General features: G+C 41.5%; 1 protein-coding gene and 1 long non-coding RNA gene across 8 annotated transcripts in view; one reads left to right on the top strand and one right to left on the bottom strand.

Moving 5' to 3' along the window:
- RALYL (RALY RNA binding protein like) overlaps positions 1–10,709 on the bottom strand; it is a 466,710-nt gene extending 456,001 nt beyond the window's left edge. For 2 of the 7 annotated variants that reach the window (XM_053247052.1, XM_053247049.1), the window contains exon 1: positions 10,160–10,419. The gene's annotated coding sequence lies outside the window, so the exon portion shown is untranslated. The other 5 variants (XM_053247050.1, XM_053247051.1, XM_053247058.1 and 2 more) reach the window with 5 other exon arrangements.
- Positions 10,555–19,660, top strand: LOC128323615 (uncharacterized). Its single transcript, XR_008306386.1, has 3 exons — positions 10,555–11,010; positions 15,269–15,383; positions 18,339–19,660. It is a non-coding gene; the product is annotated as an uncharacterized LOC128323615 (long non-coding RNA).
- The last annotated feature ends 513 nt before the right edge of the window (positions 19,661–20,173 follow it).

The following is a 20,173-nucleotide window of genomic DNA, read 5'->3' as shown; positions in this document are numbered from 1 at the left end:
ATACACCTCTATCATGTGTCACCTGTTTTCCAAACTAAAAGCCCCCACATGCTGTAGCCTAGCCTCATAAGAAAGGTGCTCTAGGTCCCTGATCATCTTGGTTGCCCTCTTCTGCACCTTTTCCAGTTCTACAATGTCCTTCTAAAGATACAGTGAATGGAATCAAATGTGATCACACCATAGATTTGTATAAGGGCATTATAATATTAGCATTTTTATGTTCAATCCCCTTTCTAATTATCCCTAGCATGGAATTTGCCTCCCCCCTCCCTTTTTTTAAACAGCTGCCATGCACTGAGTCAATACTCCGAGAAATCAACATAAAGGTCCAGGGAAATCTACATTAAGGATCAGCCAAACCAGCAACATCCATAAAACGTTCTTTTTTTCATTTTTGAGACAATCGCCTCAACTAAGGATTGCTTCATACTGCACCTGTTGGACTAATCTAGTGTTCCAATTCAGCTAAACTCTTAACTTCTACAGTCTCAGGGATTGAGCACAACTGTAAACATTATCCTGAATTTTAGTACATTTTGAAAAATTTTGTTTTCCTCCCTTAACCTGGCACCTTTATTATCGAAGAGCTTGTAGGCTTTTTCAAAAGCTTTTTCGAGATCCTTAAGCCTCTTCTTCAGACAGCTGATGGTGTTATCTTTCTCATTCTTCAATACACTCTTGTAAGGCTTTGGCTATATTGCTGACTGCATACAAGCATGCTCTCTAGTCTGTCACTTTCAGAGCTTCTCTGGAAACCCTTGAAAAATTCTGAAAAATTGTCTTTCTCCCAGGCAACTTTTCTGCTCAAAATTCCCTTCTGCTTTTCCTCTTCACAAGTATATGGAGACCAGCTGTCTTGAGAGAAGATCCTGAGCAGAAAGGTAGGAGCAGAAACATCTGTGAGGGGGGAATGCTCTGGTTCACTGAATCCTGTCTGAATTAGGTTTTGGGTTCAGATTCCGTTTTGGTTCAATTCCTAGTTACCCCTGCTAACTAGGCAAAGAGGCACCTTTTTAATGTGGTGATTATCTTTATTTTGCAGGGGCAGAGCAACTGGTCCTATCCACCACCAGCACAGTACCCCTCCAGTGACTGTTGCTAGTGTCTATCTAATGTTTGGAATCCACCTTATTTATTTATTATTTCTCTATGTAAACTGCTTTGGACACTTTTGTTAAAAAGCATAAATATTGGTTGTTGTTGATGCCGAGTATTGCTGCTTAGGGGAGAGGAAGAGAAACAAAAAAGAACTTTCAAGCATCATAATTAGGTATGGTTTTTTTGTTGTTGTTAAGGCAATTAATGTTTTCATACTGTTCCGCTAGCTCTCCACTCAAGACTGCAGCCTACCATGCCTGCCTTCATTTTAAAAAGTAATGTAACACACAACCTCATGTAACATGGAGTTAAACTCTACACTATAGGGCACTATACTAATTCAACAGTTGTACAAAGTGACAAAGATGTACACTTACAAAGAGGGGCAATGAGGAAAAAAAATGCCTAGCTCTATACTACATTCAGAAGCAGCCAAGTCAAAAATTATTATTTGCATCTCCTTCAAGCTAGGAGAGTATTGTGTGGAGAATGAAAAGGAAGAAGAAATAAGGGTGTTAAAAGACTTGTACAATACAAACCTGCAAAATAACCCAGTGCCAGTACAGAATGATTTTTTTTTTAATCTGAAGAATTTAAAACATGATCTGAACACTATGATTCTCTGCCCCCAATTTGAGCTCCTCTGACCAGGCCTCTGACCAAGCCTTCTCCAACCTCTAGATAATTTCCGTTGCCCATTTCTGTACTTTTCTCAGCTCTGTGATAGCAGGGGTTTTTATAAATAAGGGGTAATCAGAACAGTACTTGAGCCTTCTCCAACACTTCATTCTTTATTCCTACTGACACTAGTGGGGGACAACTTCTGTACACCTGAAGCATGATAAAAGTTGTTTATGTTATCTCAAATTCTTATGATGCAGGCATTTGTGAGAAGTGTGTACAATGAGTTATGCACATAGCTGAACTACCTTAACGAAGTAAAAACTGAAAACAGAAGATGTGGCAATTAAGACTGGCACATTATCTTGGTATAGTCTGTAGCATGCAAAATTGGAAGTAACATACTACAGTATCTTTTAAAATTCATATTGGAAATCATTCTGCCTATGCTCCATTACATGAGGAAATCCACAGCAAAAGAAAATACACAGCATTATGTGTATTATGTCACAACAGATTATTTGTGAATCTGTTCACAAATTCACAGTTTCTTTGTGAATGCAGAAAGAACAGGGAGAGGACAGAGGAGATAACAGGCCATCCACGGCCTCCAACACCATCCAAGGGGGCTTCAGGAAACGCCCAGGCACAGCAGCACACACTGACAAACTAGTATAGCAAGGGACTAGGTGTCAAGAGCAGGTTTATAGAGGGATGTGGGCAGTGTTCCCTCTAAGGCATGTGCATTCGCATTTTTTTATATCTGCTCAGTTAATTTTAGATCCCGCTCAGGTTGAATCAGGAAGGACCCACCCTGAATGCATGTGTGCACACACTGCCTTGATACTGCCGCCCAGAACAAATCTAATTTTGCACACAAATGAAAAAAATTAAGAGAACATTGGATGTGGGACAGAGCTGGGTACAAGATGTCACTGTAGCGGCTTCGGCAGAAACTGCAGATTAACTAATAAGCCTAATTAATTGTTTTCTTGCCTAGCAATTTAAAATTTGCTTAGTAATTTAAAAGGTAAATTTGATCATTTGTTTTAATTGTTGGTGGATGACTCATTGAGTCATAAAATCACAGTCAATTGGGCAACGATAATGCTTCTTAGATAAATGATCCTAAATCAAAGTCCAATTGCTTCTAAGAGATTAAAGAAATTATTGAAATTAACCTTATTTCTAAGCGGGGGGGGGGTTGGGAAGAGTGGACAGTTTTTAAATGGTGCACTCTTCTGCTCTGCATATAAGAACAGCAAGCATTTCCTAGGGTATGAATTACTATATCAACATTTAAACATTTTTTAGATTAACAAGTATTCAACCTTACTAAAAACATTTGTATATTATTTTAGCAAAAAACCCACCTATTTTATTTTGGTTTGTGCAGAAGTACCTATAGGAAACAGTCACACAAAAGATATTAAACATAAAAATGAACTTTAAAAGAAACTTTAATTGAAACACTTGTCTTTATTTGTACAAAATAACAATTTGCGCCACTTCATGTTACCAAGCTGATTTCATGTACACAAAGGAAGAGTTCAGACATCACATGAAACCATGTGATTTATTTCATCTAACTGTGATTAATTTGTATGTCTGCACCAACAGTGGCTTGTATGTCTGCAATACACATTTGTATGCTTTCAATAAATGGTGGATTATTTCACATTCAAACCACAATCTGAACCCAACTGTTTGAAACTGATTTGTTTAAAACAGATATTCTGGTCTCATGTGAAATCTGAATCCACACACACGGTTTAATCTTCGGACCTCCTTCCTCACAGACTGTCACATAGAAAGATGCAAGCCTAGATCACAGAAAGTGAGAAGGGAGGTCCAAAACAAATCACAACATGGATTTAAATAAGATTTAGAGATTGCCTGTGGTGCCAATCCAGGTTTGTTACATAAACTTTAGTTAATACAAACTATGGTCCACATGAAGTCTGAACCTGCTCAATTACTTCTGGAGAACTTGGCTTGGATATCACAATCACAAGTGGAGACCACTTCTATCCACTTTTAACTGTGCACACTGAAATCCACTGTATTCTTTTGACAAGACATTCTTGAGAGTAGGTAAAACCACCCAGAACAGCTTGTTATGCAATTCAGAGGGCTGTTATTGTGGGGGACATTTGGCAGAAAATGAACACTTCCACTCCTGCAAGAGGCTCTTTGGAACCAAGTCCTTGTTTCTACAAATACCTTCATATATTACTAGCAGTATATATCAGTATGTGTAAGCATTGCAGGAATAATGTTAAACTGAGCTTTAATTAACACAATCGTTTTTAACTGTTACTTTAAAATGGATGTTTATGTGAACCCTGAATCTGTAAATGGTTCAGTATATGTATGGTTGCCCTGCTGCCAAATGTCTAGCAAGGCTAAAAGTTTCAGGTTTCTCAAACAAGAGGTTTCAAGCCAGATGTGTACCGCTGGTTAATAAATTATGAGTGAGCCTCCACTGCAAAGTGATTACGAATTTGCCCTTGTAAATGCTGAAAGTTAGGTGCATGAAGTTAAGTGCATACTGCTGCTCTTGCATTACCACAGTACAATCAAGCCAGAAAGCAGAAGTCCCACATACTGAGCCCTTTCTCACAATCTGTGAGAAGGGCTGGGTGGGCTGGCAGGGAGAAAGGTTTTGTTACCTTGCCTTCCCCACAGACAAGCCACGTAGGGCAATGAGTGAGTAGACTGCGCACCCAGAGGATCCTCCACTACCTCCGGCAGTGCAGAGGGTCGGGGTCTGGAATGTGTTATTCCACACAGAGAGAGAGAAGTACACCCACAAGTGTACGATGCATTGTGGGTATCCCCCAGTGCCAGCCAGGAGCCCTGCAATGCTCCAGCCGATCTAAAAAACCGATCAGCTGGCTGACAATCTAAAAAACGGGACTAAGGGAGCACTTCCTCCCTTAACCACGTTAAAGCTGCGGGCTCTGCAAACAGGTTTGCCACCGTCATGGCGCCCACAGTGGCTTGTCTCCTGCTGCTTATCACAAGCAGCCAAGAGAGGGTTTGGCTGCCTTAGCCGGTCTTGGCTGCTCACGAAAACATCCTCACAATCAGTCAGCTGCCTGGTGGTCATGAGTGAGAAAGGAGATGCCTAGATCCACAGAAGCAGAGTGGTGCCAATTCTGAGCAAAGCCTGATGCATCACTGTGTCACATCACTGTAACATGAGAGGCTAACATGAAAAAGAAACCAAGACCACAATGAAAAATTCAGTGACTGAAATTTAGATTCAAAGATATTTACCATGGGATCTACCAAGGATGGAGACAGGGCATCTATCACCTCTAAATCTGAAAACTGCTGATGGGTAAAATAATTGCCTCCCTCCAGGATATTGACAAGGAGATTCTCAAGGCAAAGATGACTGCTGTGTTTAACTTTGGGTATTGACATAAACTCAAAACTCAAAGACATTTTATCAGGACTGCTGAGGAAAGCTGATAAAGTTACTGTGCATAATTTCTTCTATAACTTTAGAACAATACCCTGTTTTATTTGAAAGCTGTAATCTATTCATATTGCTAAGTGCCTGCTCTCCACTTCTCTGGATGATGGGAAGTTACAGGGCACTACTCAGATTCTTTATATTGCCTTCATAATATTTGGCTTATTTACAAATATATGTACACATATAGTTGTGCAGCAGACATATTTGTATAAAAATATGTACAAAATTGAAACACTTGTGGAGTTAAAACAGCAGAGCACTCCTACAGTCAGCAAAAGGTTCAACAGAAAAGCATTCCAAGGTGCTTCACCTCTTTTCTTCATTCCAAACTCTGAGAACTCTGCTCGCTTCTCTTCCACACACTAGCTGTTTGAAGCAGCTGTTTCTTTTCATGTACCCCTTTTCATTTATACTCACATCAGCCCCTCCAATAAGGTAGAGGATAGGAGCATAGGAGGAAGCCACTTTATACCAAGTCACACCATTGGTCCATCTAGCTCATAGGAACATAGGAAGCTGCCATATATCGAGTTAGACCATAGGTCCATCTAGCTCGGTATTGTCTACACAGACTGACAGCAGCTTCTCCAAGGTTGCAGGCAGGAATCTCTCTCAGCCCTATCTTGGAGAAGCCAAGGAGGGAACTTGAAACCTTCTGCTCTTCCCAGAGCAGCTCCATCCCCTAAGGGGAATATCTCACATTGCTCACACTTCTAGCCTCCCATTCATATGCAACCAGGGCAGACCCTGCTTTGCTAAGGGGACAAGTCATGCTTGCTACCACAAGACCAACTCGACCAGCTCAATAATGATAATAATAATAACTGACTGGCAACAGCTCTCCAGGTTTTAGGCAGGAGTCTTTCTCAGCCCTACCTGGAGATGCCAGTATTGAACCCAGGACCTTTTGCATGCAAAGCAGATGCTCTTCCACTGAGCTATGGCCTCATCCCCATATGTAAGATACTTACAAGTCTAAGTACTAAGTTGGGTCTAAGCTCTACTAAACTCAATGGCTGGCATCCAAACTAAGTTATCCAAAAGTACTAAGCTAGATTTAGACGTTACTCTAAAGAACTACTCAGATTCAATAGGATTGCTCAGGAGTAATTTAGTCTTGATGCAGCCACTAGAATTGACTTGCCACTAGAATATGAAAATATAAGCGATATCATTCAAATACATCGGGTGCAAGTTACTGGCATGTAGCCCAGTCCTAAGCACGCTTACTTGGAAGTAAGTCCCACTGAGCTCACTGTAGCTTGATTTCCATAAATATCTTCAGGATTGCAGTGATAATTACATAAACAATAATCCAACACAGAGGTTTTTTAAGAGATCCTTTTCTATGTATTGCAGTTTGCATCAATGTGAACACACAGTGGTCTTACTAAATGGAAGGTACTCAGCTCTTAACTGAGCAGATTCACTCCTAGTTCATTTGATTTCTTAGACAACATTATGCAGTTAGAAATTTTTGTAAAATAGCACAAATAACTTTTCTCCTTTTGAAGAAAATAGAGATGTTCACATTTCAATTAATTTACCACTTTCAAACATTATTGTGGTTACACAGTTCAATATGTTCATCATAAAAATTCCTAATTTATAATGATACCCCTAATTTATCATGTACCCGTTCCTCCAGATATTAGAAAAATGAATAAACTGCTAAAATTAAACAAGTATCTACAGATGTCCAAAGTTCCAATCAATTTGTAAACAAAACAAAACTCAGTTTTCAATAGTATGAACCCAAGCAAAAAAAAAAGGGGGGGGGGAGACTTACAACCCAACCATATGCACATTTTCTCAGAAATAAGTCCAGTTTAATAAAATAATAAATAAGTCCAGTTAGGTTCAATGGGGCTTGCTCCTAGTATTGAAACCTACACTGTTAACTTTAAGACTGCAATTCCAAACATACATTGCAGAACAATCCTAAACAGATAAACTCATGTCTAGCTCTGCATAGGGGCAGGCTTCTAGCTGCAAATTAAGTCCCCCTGAAATAAAGAGACTTGCTTTGGAATAAACATAGTTAAGCTCAGGCTTTGTCTTTAACTGCAAGATATTTTAGCATAGCCTGCATACATCTACGAAAACTGCACATTTCCCCAACTCTACAAGCTGAAGTTCTGAAAGCACATAAACACTTGAAGCATATACAACCATTATATTCAGAATGTTCTGGAGGGCTTCAGTGACTACTTACTTTCAAGAAAACAGAGCTCCACTATTGTAAGTGCTCAGAACAAGTACCTCAGAAAATACACATAATTTGGATTTTTTTACCATCTAAAATGGCATATTTGACTCAAAGCTTTATTTGTCCCCACATGCATCAAAAACATTTTGCAAACAATTCAACACCAAATTGCACTAAAATACGGCACACAATCAGTGGTGTTTTCTAAAGCCATTGATGCAACACATCTGTATTATCCTATGGAATAAGGGAATGCAAGTCTGCTTAGTTTAGCAAAGCATCTTAAATAGCATGACTAAAGGTATTTTAGGAATAATGGTGGCGTAATATGAAAGTTTCTCAGGACCTTACTGGAATAAGCATTTTGAAATAATGCTTTTCAAAATATGGATTAACCCACAAAGACAGTAACTACTCCACAAACCAAAGCAATCTATCTTCACTGGGATCTTGAATATGCATTACATTGAAACTGGTGGGACTAAATGTGTTTAGGATTTTTCATAGTAATTTCAGTATTCCTTTAAAAATATTTTCAGTGCATTGCTATACTGATACATCAACTGTCCAACTTGTTCCTGTTCATAAATGGTCCTATTCATTTATTTCCTCAGAAATAAATCTCACTGAGTTGAACTGGGCTTACTTCTAAGTAAGTGCACATAAGATTTCAGCCTGGAATAAAATTCATCAAAACAAATGGGATTTGCTTCCCCATAAGCATGTTGCGATTTGAGGAATCGATTCAAGATCCCAGGGCAACCGCCACACATATGAATTAAAGCTGCAGTACCCAAATCACTTTCTCCAGAGCAGTTTGCTGGGTTAGTTCCATTAGCACTGCAAACTTTTACTACATTTTCTGGGAAATTATTGTATGTCCCTGGTAAAAGTAACTTTGTCTACTGTTTCTGCTTTTTTACACACCATCACTCAATTGATTACTTTGGGCTCTCCAAATAGCAAACAAAATTCACAATAACTGTGGATTATGTATGCACAAACTTTTCCACCATTATATTGCACATGTAAAACATTATAAGCGGCAGAAATGTAAATTATCTGCTTGAAGCTGCTGTATTATGTATTTTGCATCTAGCTAAAAATATGAAAGCATACCATTGTACTTGTGTATGAATGTGTCAAATTACACATTCAGCGAAGACTGTCTATATGCTCTAAACACTACTGTCTTAACTATATAGAACCACACACATACAAACTCCAATTTTGTATGCTCCAATTCTGACAACACATCCAAGTACATGTTTTTGTCCAAAAAAGCTTACTGGGATAGGGAGGCGAACAAGTCTTTCCAAATACACCATAATCCCATCCCTTTAAACTACAATCTGCCCAGACACTATTAAGAAATTAAAGGGGAAAAATACTAAACTACATAGTATTTTCCCAAGAAAACTATCAAAGCTGCTGTTTACCCAGATGCTGGCAAAGAGTAACATTATCATGAAACTCAAACAAAAATCAACCCAATGACGATAAGCAAATCTTCATCCTATAATAGAAAGCTGCAAGGTAGGAGAAAGTACATTCTTTAGCCTTTGCCAGCCACAAGTTGGGAATAAGGAGGAAAGAGAGGTGTGTGTGTGTGTGTATGTGTTGTTGAAAAACGTCTCAACCTCATGAGGCAACAAGCTTCAGAGGAATGCTGCTGCTGCCGCCACTGCTGCTACTGAGTCTGTCTCAGACACCTAGTGGGCAATAACAAAACCCCAACATCTTTTTTCTTCTTACAACAATCCAGTTCTGGCATTGTCAGTTGCTTAAATGCCATCATAGAGTCCCTGCCTGTAAAACGTGTGTCATGCGTTTTATTCAGGAAAGATCTCCTTATGTACACAAACCATGCAGCTTCACTGACCTCAGGAATGCACCTGTGCATAATTATTAACACACTGTTTTGCATCCATTTAGAACAGCAAAAGAACATCTAGCTTCATCTTAATTCCATCACTTGCATCTCTTCAGCTAAGGCTCAAGAGACCTTATTGGGGGGGATCCAGTAATGTAATTTACAAAGAGTGGAAACGCCTACTAGGAGCTGAAGTACCTGCACTGGGGAGATGTTCAGTTGTTCACTTCATCTTCCGTTGACAAGGAAACCAAACCGCACTTCATTCTCCAGGAAAACCTTCCACTGCCATCATTTGAAAACGTACTTATTTGACTATATGTGTATATCTATCAACATTATGATATCATAAAATTATCTCGGTAAAAGAATAAAAAAGTGAAATATTGGAAAGGAATTATCTTTGGCTCTCTGTTTTTTTCTGCAATATAGTATGGGGGGAGGGTTTAAAAATGATCAACAGTAGCAAGCTGCAAGAAAAGTTTCACATTATAAACGGGCATCAAAAACAGAAAAAGAAGAAAAACTGCTGATTGCACCATGTGTCCAAAAAGGAAACAAAACAAAAAGAAAAACATTTAACAAAATTATTATCTTGCTCAGTGGCTTTCACCAATATTGCAAGATCACAAACTCTTTGTAAACACTGCTGTAAAATGCATTTTCAAATCTCATATATATACAAAAAAACCAAAAAACCCAAAACAACATCATCAAAAATCTCTGCAAAAGAGAGTTAAGCCACATGCCCATTTAACATCTCTTTGTGTTTTTTTTAATTTAAAAAATGCATCATAATTCACATTGCTTTTTTGTCACAACAAAACCAGTTGCATATAATTGCATATAGGTATAATTTAAATGCATTTACGTTATTGCTGGACTGGCAAGTCTATTTCTCTTTCGCTCTCTCTCTCTTTTCTTTTCCTCTTTAGATTCCCAGTGACTTCCAGTTCCAGCAACACCTTTTGCTCTCAGTTTAGTAAACCATTGCATGCTAAGAAAAAAAAAACTTGTCATCAGAAAAAGGATCAAATCCATGAAAACAAAGAGGTTAAAAAATAAAAAAGCAGCAAAAACAAAAACAAAAAAAGGAAGAAAAAAAACAGGACAAAAAAGGAGGACAAGAATGTCAGCGGAAAGGTACTCACCGAGCGGGAGTAAAAGGAAGGAATAAAAATGCGAGTTACTATAAAATACAGTATGGCGGTGGAAGAAGGAATGAGGCGCTTTTTTTTTTTCCTCTTTAGTCTCTGCCTCAGGCAATTGCCACGTGATTCGGAGCCAGGCTGACTCGCAGGCAGGGGGAAGGAGCAGGCGGGGAAGGGGTAAACCCCACCGGAGGAGCCCGACTCGCTCACAACGGCACAGGAGCAGCAATAGTGGCGCCAGCGGCGGCGAGGAGGAGACTGGCGCCGGCAGTCAGCAGCAGCAGCAGCAGCATAAGCTTAGCTCCGGCAACTCTGCGAGGCGCTGGCAGCAGCAGCAAACAGCAGCCAGACAAGCAGGTGCCCCACGCGCCGCACTAGACGCGCGCGCTCGCTCGCTCGCTCAAGAAGAGCAGCCCGGGAGAGGAGGGAGGCGGGGGCGAAAACGCACGCAAGGCGAAAAGCGGGGGGCGGTATGAAGCGGCTCTTTCCACCGCTCCCGCAGACCACGTGAGAGCCCGCAGCGCCTCTGTGTGTGTGTTCGTGTGTCGGAGGCATGGACGCTCCTTGAGAGGTGAGGTGGTCGCAAGTTGTGGCGCGCGCGCATGCATGTAGTATCTGTGTATGGGAGAGAGCGCGCGCACATTAAGCCACAACTTCTGCCCCTTCGCCTCGAAGTTCTCCCTTTTTCTCACGCTGGCCACCGCAGCCCCGTTGACAGATTCTATTGGGGGCGGTCTTGTAAGTTTGCTACAGCAGAACCAGAGAGGAGCCTCTGCGCACCTTGACTTTCAACATGTATTGTGTGGCATAGATGCTTCTCTGGGCTACAGCCCGCAGCTTCATCTGATGTGCGGCCAGGATGAAGTGGGCACTGGTCTGGTCCCAAGACCGGTCCCAGTAAGCCTTCTTCAGGCTTCCACCCCCACGTCCCTCAAGGCATACACAGAGTGCCACTCTTCCTATCCCACTTTTTATTCCTCTCCCCTACTCAGAAGTGCACCTAGGTAAGACCTAAAGGCCTTTGGAGCCCCCTCCCCCCCAACACAAGTTAAGCAGCAGCCAGCATCCCCCTACACAAACACACACTGTGACACACACAGTATTTTTTTAACACATGAGTTCCTGAGGGCACAAACAACAACTGAACTCACAAGAATGTAAGAATATGAAACAGGTATATTTATTCAAATATGCATTAGCAGAAACATTTCAACACACAACATATTCTCATCACACGTTCCACTCCCCGCTCTGTGTCTAAGGCAGAGGACACTCTCAGCCACCAGGCACAGGTCACAGTAACACCAGTGGTACGGCATGACAATCACACCAAATGGGACAGACGAAAAAGAATTTGTGGGGCCCCAGGAGGTGTGGAGGATCTGGACTTCGGCCTGGAAGTCCAAGGGTAAGAGAGACTCTGCTCCTACTCCCAATTTCCTCCATTTCCCTAACCCTCATTTTTCCATTCACCTGGCCTGTGGGCGTCACCTCCCCCCCCCGCCACCGCCACAAGGAAGTGTTCCCCATTTCTCCTTCCTTTTACTCCGGCTAATTCAGATGTAACAGGAAACTGGAGGCCCCTTCACCTCCAGTTTCCTAACCCACACGTCCGAATTTGGGGAAATGTTTGCAGGGTATAGCAGCCCACAGTTTCCTTCTCTGAAGTCCATTTGGGCTCCCCATACTCTATTTATGCGGCGCCAGTGTTACACCTGGACACTAGCCCCGCGGTTTTGGCTCCACAGAACTGGAGCTGAGGGAGGAAGCTCACTCAGGAATCTGTCAAGAAGGAAGCCTGCACAGCCATCTCCCCTGCCTCTCTGCAGTCTCGCTGACTGCAGAGAGGCAGCTCTCCCCAATGTCTGAGCATGACAGGAAAGCAGGAGGTGGGGGGCATGGGTTGCGTCTGAATTGGGGGGGGGGGCTTTGCTACTCAGCAGTTTGCCACCAGTGCCCTTTTCCCACCTCTGACATTTTCAAAAACCAGAGGAGACTGGAATAGAAGAAAGTATAGAGTGTTGGTCTACCTTGTATGCAGAACACCCCAGGTTCAGTCACTGGCATCAAGTAAATCTGGGAAAGCTTCCTGCCTGAAGCCTTGGACAGCCCCTGCCAGTCTGTGTAGACAATACTGAGCAAGATGGACCAATGGTCCAGCTTGGTATTGAAAATAAGAATGCTAGTATTATAATGCCGTTATAGAAATCTGTAGTGCAGCCACATTTGGAGTACTGCTTACAGTTCTAGTCACTGTATCTACAGTTCTGATCACTGAGGGATATTGCAGAACTGGAAAAGGTGCAGAAGAGGGCAACCAGGATGATTGGCCTGGAGCACCTTTCTTTTGAGTCAAGGCAAGCAACTGGTGTTCTTTAGTTTGGAAAAAAGTTGATTGCGGGGAAACATGATAGAGGTGTATAAAATTATGCATGAAGTAGAGAGAGTGGATAGATATAAATTTTTATCCCTCTCTCACAAGGCTAGAACCAAGGGTAATCCCATGAAACTGACGGTCCAGAAATTTAGGACAAAAGTATGTATTTTGTCACACAGTGCATAACTAATCTATGGAATTCTCTGCCATGGGATGTGGTGGTGGCCACTAAATTGGATGGCTTTAAAATGGGCTTAGACAAATTCATGGAAGACAGGTATCTCAATAGCTACTAGTCTGGTGGCTATGGACCATCTCCAGTCTACAAGGCAAGATGCCTCTAAAGCAGGGGAGGAACAGCAGGAGAGGGGGCATGCCTTCACCTCTTGCCTCTGGGCTTTTCAGAAGCATCTGATGGGCCACTGTATGAAACCAGATGCTGGACTAGATAGGCCTTGGGCCTGATCCAGCCAGGCTGTTCTTATGTAGGTATAAGGCAGCTTCCTGTGTTCTTATAATGAAGAGAACCATGGCTCAGTGAAAGAGCACCTGTTCTGAATACAGTCGTTCCCAGGCGCAAACCCAGCCATTTCCAGATAAGGTTGGGAAAGACTCATGCCTGAAATCTTGGAGAAGCCGTTGCCAGTCAGTGTAGAGTAAACAATATTGAACTAGTAGATGGACCAAGGATCTGACTCAGTATAAGGCAACTTCCTATGTTTCACCCTACCCCTCTCCACCCCTGGGCAGGATCTGGCACTGATGCCATCCCTCCCCATCTCACCAGTACAGATGCCACTCTTTCCCGTCACCACTAGGCTCGCCCTCTGGGGCATACCACCACTGTTTGATGGTAGCATGTGGCATGCATCCAGAAAAGGCAGCTTTGCTGGCTGATCTCCCCTTGTCACCGCTGAGCTGCTAAACCAGCACCAGCACTTACTCTCTCCTGGTCCTCTGCTGTTTTTCCCCTTAACCACCAAAGAAGTCCGCTTAGACTCCTGACAAGTTTGGTGCTAGAGGGGAGAGACAGTAGGAGAAATAGCTGGAGCTGGCTTAGCATTGCAGCAACAACAAGGAGAGGCCAGTCAGAGAAGCTGCCACTGCTGGATGTACACACCACATGCCCTGTCAGCATGCAAGCAGTAGCACATGCTCCAGAAGGAGAGGCCAAAGGCAAGGGGAAGAGGAACAGTGTCGAGACCAGAGGGAGGGGTTGGGTCAGCAAGTGTTGAAGATGGGAAAAAAGCCAAGAGATAGGATGGCATGTAGATAAGGTAGAGGCAGCCACAGGAGACAAGTGGATGAGGCATAGATGCCCACACTCAGGGGTGCAGCTATAATTTAGTGGTTGGATTCAAAGAATCCAGGGGCCCCAGCTACAGAGCCCCACCCCCAGCTCCATCCTTCCCTATTTTCTTCATTATCTCCCTCCGAGGGGCCACGAGAGAGAGGAGTGAACATGGGCCCCCTCTCCCCTAGCTACGCCCCTGCCAACACTCACCAACCATGGTGTACTCACTGCCTGAGCACATCACCTCATACAACCTCATGATAAAGCCACTTCTGTCTCTGCTCAGTGGAAGGGAGCAGAAGGGAGTGTGGAGGAAAAGGGCAGAGTGGCCTCTATACAAAGGTATACAGTAGTGGTCTCTGGTCTTCTCTCTACACTTCCTTCTGCTCTCTTCTCTTTTGGCTTTTGAAAATGACAGGAGTGGAGGAGGATGGGGGCAGTGGCAACATACCATTGGTGTAAAGAATGGAAAGAGCCTCACTGGTGGGTAACAAAGATGAGGAGGGGCTCTGCAAGGGAGGGGAGAAGGAGCCTCACTGCCAGAGAGGAGAGAAAGGAGGAGTTCCACTGCTGTGGAAGAAGAAGAGAGAGTTCTGCTGCTGGGGTGAGAGGGGGAGATCCGCATGGATAAAGGTGAAGAGCAGAGCCAGAGGGAAGACTGATGCACACAATTGGAGATACAGGGGAGGGAAGATATAGGTGAAAGGATGGAGAAATGCTGGAGAGGAGAGCTGGTCTTGTGGTAGCAAGCATGACTTGTCCCCTTAGCTAAGCAGGCTCCATTCTGGTTGCATATGAATGGGAGACTAGAAGTGTGAGCACTGTAAGATATTCCCCTCACAGGATGGAGCCACTCTGGGAAGAGCATCTAAGTTTCAAGTTCCCTCCCTGGCTTCTCCAAGATAGGGCTGAGAAAGATTCCTCCCTGAAACCTTGGAGAAGCCACTGCCAGTCTGTGTAGACAATACTGAGCTAGATAGACCAATAGTCTGACTCAGTATATGGCAAAGTTCCTAGGGCAAAGGGCAGTGTTCTCGGCTCACCAAGGATATAGAGGCTGATTGCACTGCCTTGGGTATACGTGGGAGGGTGTGTGTGTTTGGTCTGGCTGTGAAGGGATAGGAACTCAAGAGGACAATTTTTTGATTGCATCAACAGGGGCACAAGAACCCCTTCCATCGTGTGAAGAAAGTGAAATGATTGCATTGATTGGAAATGGAAGAGGATAATAAGTATAGGAACTGGGAAGGACCTCACTCGGCCCCATTCGCAGGTTGGCCCTCTTCATGTTGTGAAGAAGAATTTGAATTACTTTTGCTGCTACACCCACCTTGACCAAGTAAATTGGTGAGGTTAAAAGGCGAGCTGCTGCTTCTATAGCCGCTGTGTGAGACAGAAGTCTGGAAAGGCTCATGGAGAGAGGAGCCTTTTGTAGGAGCAAATAGCTTTCATGTGCTGGTTGTCAACAGAATTGATTTCCCTCCCATTTATTTCATAGAACTGCCCAGCTGAAATTGATATGCTAATCTAATCTAATCTGTACTTACTCTGCAACTTCATAACCAGTGATAACTGGTTTTAAAATGAGACGCTTGTTGGTTCAAACCTAGCTGGAGGGATTATGCTCTGCTTTGCAGGGCCTATTCCCTCAGTCTGCAAATGTAAGGCTAGAATTGTCACATAGCACCAAGGAAAATACACTCTGTGCATGCTCACAGGGATTTTTATCTAATATTCTGTTCCAAATTTCTCATATTGGAAATGAATTCTGGAGCTGAGGTTTAAAAAAGGGGATGGGCCTGGAATCTTACAGAACCCTTTTTCAAAAAGGACAATTGTACCGACTCTTGCCTCCCCAGCTACCCAGCTTCTCTTCTCAGTCATCTGTATGTGGAGTGAGTTCAAAAATAGAATATATAGAGGATTTTATGTATGGTAGTTTTTGCAGAATATGCAATACAATCTAGTGTTTGTGCTGCACTAGTGTTGGCAAATGTCTTAGTACTAGTGCAATGACAAACAGGATTATGGATTCAGTTCCAGACAGATATACAATCTCTTTTGTACATTGTGTACATTGTACATTGTGTACATACTTGTACACAAGTTTTGTCTGATCCACTAAAAGTTTTACTGTGCTTTGGTTTTTGAACTCAGTGACTAACTGAGCTTCAAATTATGTATGTTAAACTGCAGTTCTAGCAACACTCATTGAAAGTAAGTTCCTTAAAGTCAAGAATATCCAAGAAAACGTTGATCAGGGTGCTAAAAATTTGTTTATTTATTTGGAAGCTCTCTTGCCAAATGATAAACATGTTGTAATATCTTTCTCCGGAAGTATCATATTGAACATGAAAAATGCAAACTACTTCAGTTTATAGCATACAGTTAAATCATTAGTCAATAAAATTACTGTCCTACATAATCAAGCAGTATCCTGCTGAACAATTGACTGATTACATCATTCTGGTTTGTTTTTATTGTCTTCAGCCATAATTTCTGCTATATGTAGATTATTCAGTTACAAGTTTGTTTATTTGCTTACATTCCGATAAGTACTAAACAATTTTTTTAGTTTAATTAAATCCTTTCTCTTCGGTCCCTCATTCTCCTCGATATTTTTAATCCAACTCTCCCTAAGAAATGATGGTACAGAAGAGCAGCTTCATCTCTCTGTACTCTGTGCCTCCTAATGCTTTCTTTATGATTGGAGTTCAAAATGTATAATAAAAATAGTTATTTTGCTCTTTTTATGGATTTATCATGGCTTTTTGCACTGCTCCCAGCTGCTCTCTTATCAACTGAATTTGGAAATCAACAGCAGGGTTGTACGCTTCATAATAAATTGGTATGCATAAAGTGAGAAATATCAAGAATATGCAAACCCTCCCCAGAAATCAACAAATTATGTATACTGAAAACAGCAAGATGACTTTAATAACTGCAGTGTCCTACATGCATCTGACCAAAAAACCCCTCTCCACCTAATCTGCGTTATGTCATGGATGTGGCAATCTGTTAAATGTCTGCCTCATACTCTGTTAGCATCAAGCTGTGCGTTGAAGAATATGCATGTATAATTGAATATTCAAAACCATGATAATGTGGTCACCTCTTAAATATGTTAATAACTAGTGTCAATAGGAAAATGTACTTATTAAATCCAAGCAATGGCATGTAACGTGTGTGTGTGTGTGTGTGTGTGTGTGTGTGTGTGTGTAAATAAATAATCCAGTTTATTTAGTCATTACTAAGCACCACTGAAATAAATGGGACTAGTTAGACATGACTAACTTAAGTCTTATGAATTTCAGTGGGACTCAGTCATGACTGACATAGTCTGGATATTAGATATTTATATCTATATATAGCAGTAGATTTATGGATCTTGTTTCTATACTTGTAAACAAATGCACGCATGCGTGTGTGGGGCACATCATTGTCTAGCTTTTAATAGAACTCTTTAGTAATACATAATAGATGAAATACACAACATTGGCTGCCCTCCTGCTCAGTAATCAATAGGAGGTTTGACAGTCATAGGAACACAATAACATTCTTGGACCACATTCCTGCCATTGGTAGTTGTACATGAACTTGCCTCTGCGCAGTCATAGCAACTCTGATAATTACAGAGCAACAGCAGATGAGAAGAGGGGATTTATTTGTTTAAAATCTTTCTATATTCCTGTTTGCTCAAAATGTCATAGTGGCTTACAAATATAAAAACATCTACAAATCCAGCAATAAAAGGATACCATACAACAAACTAAAACTGTATTTACAGTTTTACAACAATTACTACACAACTGTCTTACTACTATACAACAACTAACACATAAAACCAAAGAGCAGCAGCAGACACTAAAGAGCTGGAGGAGCGATGCAAAGGATATAACATAGCAGTAGTTAGGTTTCAATGCTTTTCTAAGTCTAGTTAGCTGAAAAGTAAAAAGATTTTACATGCCTCCAGAAGAACAGCAAGGAGGTCATTTGGGCCCCTCTTGGAGACGAATATTCCAGACCACTGGCCCTGCCACCTAGAACGCTCTGTTCCTGGTAAAGTTTTAATTTTGTCCAAGATAATCTAATTTCTCTCTAGGATAGATTCATATGCAAGACCTCATCAGATGATACCAAGTGCCAGGATGGGGTGGGGGCTTAGAGATGAGCTCTATCCTGCGACTGAATCCTAATATACTGTACCTCTTCTGCTTTATCCCCACAGTATATAACAGCTGTGTGAGGAGAGATCCAAGAGAGAGAATCATCACACATGACAACATAAGCCGGGGATTGTTCAGCATCCAGCAATCTCACAGCCAAGCAACCCTGTTGCTCCAGTTCCTTGGGACACAACTGCACTGTACTGTCCATGACTGGGCCTGAACATCTGCACTCACTTGCAACTACTTGCTGATTCATTATCGTTATAGTTTCTCTGTGTGTGCTTATATGCACAGTTCCAATAGCAATTCTAGTCTTGGTCTTTCTAAAAATGCATATCTATTTGCAGCACCCTAACTAGGTTAAAAAGTTACTCTGACACAGTAGATATATAGAGAGATCTCTTAGGTGCTTATAACACTGCATTGTTCAAGGCTAATGTAATGGCCTGGAGACATTACTGCGTATTGTTCCGTGGGAGAGAATGGATTAGAAATTACAGCAGGACTACCATTTCTCAGTGAGAGCTGAAAAAACGAAGTCCCAATTTTCCAACGGTTTGATCCAGTAGGAAGAATTAGGAAAGATGGTTGCTGATCCAATAGAAATGGTACAAAGGCTGGCGCTTTGATATTCATGATTAATAAGTTGAAGTAAACAATGTAAAGCTAGTGTTATAGGTTGATGAGCAAGAACATTGCCAAGCATAGGTCATGAGGCCCTGAGCAGCTGGCTGGAAGGAACAATGTTTACTTAATACCTGAAGGAGTAAGTCTGTTTATCAGTCACTGGATGTTCCCAGCTATTTGTTTCTGGAAGTATAATTGTATATCATAAATGTAAATGATATCTCATCAGTTTTCTGTGTCGATATACAAGTGAAAACATGCAGAAAAAATTGTGATTGGTTTATTCTAGATTCAGGCCTCTTGAGTCCTCTTGTACCCTTTCCACTAATATTCTAATATAATTTTAATATAATTCTGGAGTGAGCTCCCTGTTGTTGTGGGAGCTTCCCCATCTCTAGCATGTTTTGGAGGAGTGCTCAAAATGCATTTATTTCATTAGGACTTTGGTCAGCTGTAAGTTGTTTTTTTATGGTTATTGTTACTGCTGTTTAATTGGTTGTTTTTCACTTTTATTTTGTTAAAACTGTTTTAATGTTGGTTTTAGTTCTGGTTTTATTGTTCATTTGTAAACCACAATGAGACATTTGCATGAGATGGTATATAAGAATATTAATTAAATAAATAAAAGTACATAGCCTCTTGTTACTAGGATGTTGTGCTAACCACTGAGAAGTTAGAATGTTTCTGGATATTCCATGAAATCACAGCACCTAAGAAGGCCTCATTTTAATAAACTAAAGCCAAAGATCTGGCATGCCTGACTTCCAAGAATTTGTGACATTGTAGTACTTCTGTCATTGTATGTGGAGAGCTGTTACGCTGACAGGTAACTGCCAGCATATCTCTTAGGATTTGTCCCTTTTTTCAGTTCCTATGATTTTTTTCTTTCTACAGATTGGCAAAATTACTCATTTATTTGAGTTCTACATGTTCTGTGCTTTAATTTGACATTTCATTCACAGCTGTGTGACAGTGATAACTTTCCTAAAAGGATGTACCCAGAAATTTTAGGTTCAGAACTATGACACAAAGAAGATTAATGGATGTGCTTTTTGTTTGCAAACTATTCTTTCTATCCATTCCTCATTCACAAACAGAACCTCAGTTTTTGTGGGGGTTCCGTTTTCTGCAATTACTGCAGATAAGGAAACCGCAAATACTGAGTAATTGTGTCTATGGGATTGTGGGGGGTTAGGTTCCTGGAGGTTTTTAAAAAATGCCAAAAATGGGTTAAAATGCCCTAAAATTGTGGGGGGAAACACCCCCA

Source organism: Hemicordylus capensis, chromosome 4 (genome assembly GCF_027244095.1).
Source record: "Hemicordylus capensis ecotype Gifberg chromosome 4, rHemCap1.1.pri, whole genome shotgun sequence".
Taxonomy (NCBI): domain Eukaryota; kingdom Metazoa; phylum Chordata; class Lepidosauria; order Squamata; family Cordylidae; genus Hemicordylus; species Hemicordylus capensis.
This window is presented reverse-complemented; position numbering and strand designations above follow the sequence as displayed.